This window comes from Diceros bicornis (genome assembly GCF_020826845.1).
Source record: "Diceros bicornis minor isolate mBicDic1 chromosome 30 unlocalized genomic scaffold, mDicBic1.mat.cur SUPER_30_unloc_8, whole genome shotgun sequence".
Taxonomy (NCBI): Eukaryota; Metazoa; Chordata; class Mammalia; order Perissodactyla; family Rhinocerotidae; genus Diceros; species Diceros bicornis.
In genome coordinates this window covers 439,035-443,536 of record NW_026690906.1, presented here as the reverse complement: position 1 = coordinate 443,536, position 4,502 = coordinate 439,035, and the positions used below count along the sequence as shown (strand labels likewise).

General features: G+C 49.0%; 1 long non-coding RNA gene across 1 annotated transcript; it reads right to left on the bottom strand.

Annotated features, from left to right (window-relative positions):
- Window positions 1-288: 288 nt before the first annotated feature.
- On the bottom strand, window positions 289-3,332 carry LOC131402204 (uncharacterized). The gene is made up of 3 exons (XR_009218370.1): window positions 3,228-3,332; window positions 2,399-2,490; window positions 289-334 (listed from the first exon to the last, which is right to left on the bottom strand). It is a non-coding gene; the product is annotated as an uncharacterized LOC131402204 (long non-coding RNA).
- Between the last annotated feature and the right edge of the window lie 1,170 nt (window positions 3,333-4,502).

The window sequence follows — 4,502 nt, the reverse complement described above, 5'->3', positions numbered from 1 at the left end:
ACGTTTGTGGGAAAAGCAGAGGGAAAAGCAGAGGGGAAGAGGGGAGGGGTATTCAGGGAGGTGGCAACTAGGTGGAAGGTGGCTGAACCCAGCAGTCACACTGTGATGAGAAGACTGAACCCCGACCAGAAGGAGAGAAAGATGGATCAAAACTCACTTTAGAGCAACGGAGGCAACACAGAACTTTGACTGGCAGAGAGAACATGGCTGTAGCGCAGCCCCTCACCACTGACGTAGAAGCTATCCCCGTCCAGGGTGAGGGAAACCGGGTAGGTGACGCCCAGGTTCTCATGGCTCAGCTCCCAGTAGAGTCGCTCTCTGTCTAGCCCAGGACCTGCGGGGCTCAGAGTGGAAGGTGCAGACGGTGTCCACACCACTGGCTGCCCCACCCTTCTCAAGCCTGGTGAAGGAAGAACATGGGGCTGTGCAATACTGAGCAGGTGTCCTTCTGGGTGTGGAAAGTGGGAGAGTGGAAGGGAGGAGGCTGAGGGAGAGGCTGAATGGGCTGCTCTGATGTGTAGAGGGGCTCTCCTCAGTGTCTCCCGTCTGAGACAACCCCCTCACAAGTAAGGCCTGACTTCCTTTAGGATGCGGAAGGGGGCCTGTGAGTGGCCAAGTGGGGTGAACACACAGACCTGGGTGAGGGGACGCCTGCAGGTCTACACGGACAGCAGCGAGGAGAAAAGTCTGTGCCCTGTGCCATCGGACACATGCAGGCAAGAAAGTACCGTTACATTCTCTCGGTTCTACATTCCAAGGTCTTTTCTTTCTATTTCTTTCCTACTCCACAGCCATCACCCAGACCTAGGGAAGAATCATCTCACTCGTAATCTTCTTCCCAACACCTCCTGCCTCTTAAGTATTCAATCTTAACCCTCAGGTCCATTTTAACCAAAGTGCTTAGACCAAACGCCAATCACATCAGCCATCTGTTCGCATCTCTCCAGACTGTTCCCACTGGTCTTAGAAAAGAGTCCCAAGTCACGCCTGACCTGGTCCAGCATGTCCCACTCGCTGGTCTGGCTCACACCTCTCCCCCTGTGTTGACTCCGCTCATCCATCTCTCTTCTCAGTTCATGGACACAACAGGCTCTCTGCTTCAGGGGTGTCCTCATGCGGGTCCCTCTGACTGAAACGCTCTCTTGAACACGCTCCCACACCCTCACTCCAGTCTACCCTTCAGACCAGCTAAATCCAGTCCCAACTCTAGCTCTCAAGCTAAATATCAGTCCTTCTCAAGATGGCTTCCCTGCCCCCTCAGGTTTATTCCCCTTGTGCCAAACTCCCACATCACTCTCATCATTAACTGTCTAAAATCCAAATTCCCAAATACAATATAAATTCCATGGAGGTGGGACAAGGTCTCTCTGGTTCTCCAGGAACCCATGCATGTGGCCCAGGGCCTGGCTTATGAGATGAGGAAACATCCTGGTTTGTCTAGGACTGCCCTGGTTTGAACACTAAACATCCTGTATCCTGGAAAACCCATCCGTTCTGAATAAACGAGGATGGTGGGTCACCATAAATTATACACTCAAAGACTATCTATTGCATGACAAGCACATATTCCCCTCAAGAACGTCACAGGAAAGCTAGAATGAAAAAGGCACACACACACACAAACACAATTAGTAGAGGCAAACAACTAAATACAAAATCATTTAACAAGATTCTCTGCAACATGAATCACCAGACTGTTCTTCCAGAAAAGATTCGGGAAACAAAGTTAATTCCCTTTAGAAGTCAAGGTGGAGAGGACAGTCTTTTTGGAGACTAGTGCCCTTCCCTTCAATCTACAGTGTTGCTTAGTATACCTCCAAATGATTTGAAATGTCATAAAGAAAAAAATGCTCAAAATAAATCTGGCTACTGGCAAATTCAATTTTAAATTTGTTATTAATACAAAGTTCCAATCATCTTTTTCCCTGAATGCTCTTTTATTTCAAATTTTTATGGAGGATTTATAGGACTTTAGAAGTCAAATTGAATGGGTCTAAGGAATGTTGCTGAGTATCCCTGGTAATATTTAATGGGATGTCTTCTAATACTACATACACACGCAAAACATTTCTGTATTTATATTATATATAAATTCTGACTTTTGACTATTATGCAAGTAAATCTATATTTTCTACTATAATACACATTTGCAGTTATTTACATTTGTTTCATGTGTTCTTATTTGCATGTAACTGTACTTACTGAAATATTTATCACACAGAATCACACACAGCTTACCATCTTTCCATCCATCAAACATCAACAATTTTTCTCAAGATACCCTGACACTCAGTGACTCCATGTGGTGACAACCCGAGCACAGGAAAGCCCACTGGCAGGTCTTTGGCACAGCGGAGGCTGCCTGAACCTGTTGGTACCAGGTCCGCAGGGTACTCACCTGGTCACACAGAAATCCATGGATCAGCGAGGACGGGTGGACCCTGAGCCTGGTTTCACCTCAAACTTGAGCTCCACGGATGCTTTTCGTGTCTGAGGGGGTAAAAAATGGCGCATACAAGATTTTGAGGCCTTTTATAGGGTGTTGGATGGAAAGGTCACCCCATTCACTTTTCTTTTTTTGTATATACTGATTTAATTGTAACTGTTGGCTGTGACTGGATTTTCCCGATTCCTATCGAGCCACCTGCTGCCCAAGATGGGAGAAAGCAACTTCGTGCTGTGTGCACTTGAGTCGCTCAACTCACTTGACTGGACAGATACTTTTTGGTGACTCTGGACCCTTTAAACAAGCTTGTCATTTAGGGACCTTGTAAGTGACTCGCTGACTTGTCAACATTTTCCACACTTCATTCAGGGCTCAGGAGATTTTCAGGCCCTGGAGCAGATTTCCCAACCTTGGCACAACTGACATTTGGGGCTGGATAATTCTCTGTCTGGCCGCCCTGGGCCCTGGAGGACGCTGAGCAGCATTCCTGCCTCCCCCTCTAGACGCCAGGAGCGCCCCCATTAGTAACGACCCAAACACCGCCTCCAGAAGCAGCTAAAGCCCCCTGGGGACAAAATCAAAAGGAGGATGGTGACGGGGACTCTGAGGAGAGGACGGCGGCACCCGAAACCAGGAGGAACAGCAGCCTCGGGCGCCCTGAGCAAACAGCCCGGGTGAAACGGGGCTGCGGGGGGATGGAGGGACGCTGGGCCCTGACGGTGTTGCCCGCAGCACAGAAACTCCCTGGACCGCTACCCAGCCTGGACCATCTGCCACTCACCGCGCCCCGCCCCTGAGGGCAAACGTCCACGGGAATCCGGTTCGAGCCCAGAAGATGGGACACACCGCGCAAACACGCCCCATCCCTCCAAGGCGCCGCCAGCGCTTCCGCTTCGGATCTCAGGCGGGCATTCGAGAGGGACAAAAGTTTGGGGGCTCCGAGTTGAGGCGGCCGGCGGGTCAGGCCGGGCACCCCAGCCTCGGGGGAGGTGTCTAGTTTCTAGAATGAGTGCGAAGCTGGAAAGCGGGCTGGGTGAGCACCAGGGACAGGGACAAAATCTAGGGACGGGGCTGTGTGCGGGAACCAGTTCTAAGGGTGGGCTGTGGGCGGGGACAAGGGTGTGAGTCACACCAGGCCCGGGTGGCGGTTCTGTGGGCGGGAACTAGGGTATGGGCGGGGCAATGAAGCAGGACCAGGCTGTGGGCGTGGGCCAGGCTGTGGGCGGAGCCAGGCCCGAACGTTGTGGGCGGAGACAAGTTCCAGGGGTGGGAGGAGGTTGGGGTTGCACTGGAATAAGTCAGGCAGACTTCACAGGGGGAGGAAATCAGCTCCACGGGTGGGGCTGGAGGCGGGGCTTTCCGTTGAACCCTAGACTGTACAGGTAGCTGGATGTTGAACAGCTGTTCTTCAATCCTTTCCCCACGTTTATACAGCCTAATAGAATGATGTGCCCATATTTAGAATTCTAAATTTTTGTGCGTGTTTGTTGTTCTTAATTTCGTTTAAAAATTGGATCATATATTCACATTTCTCTACAACTTGCAGTCCCAAGCCAGTAGATAAGGATATAACGCTATTTTAATTTTAAAAATCTGGGAAGAGGGAGGCCAATACGTCGAAGATACACATATAGGAAAACTTCAAAGAGTGGTACAAAGTCAGTAAAATATTTTCCCTCTACCACTGTCTCCCAGTCCTTTTTCACAGAGATAAACATCCTTTTATCCTCTATCCTTCCAGACATACTGTGTATATGTGGGCCTGTGTATATGTTCAAGACCAAGAGGGATGTCCCCAAGCAAAACCTGAAGCCCATGAATTGTCTCATGCATCAGAAGTTACTGAGAAGAGATTTAAGTTTCTGATGGAAGGAGATGAACCAGTGATGAATCCATAGGAAGACAACAAAGAAACAAGAGAATTTTACCATTTAAACGGTCAAAGGAAAAAGTAAGAAAGAAAATGTATTCATAATATCTGATGTAGCACATCTTTGGATAAGATTCGTATGCTATAAAATGGTAAACACTTTTGTCATAAAACAGTAGACATTGA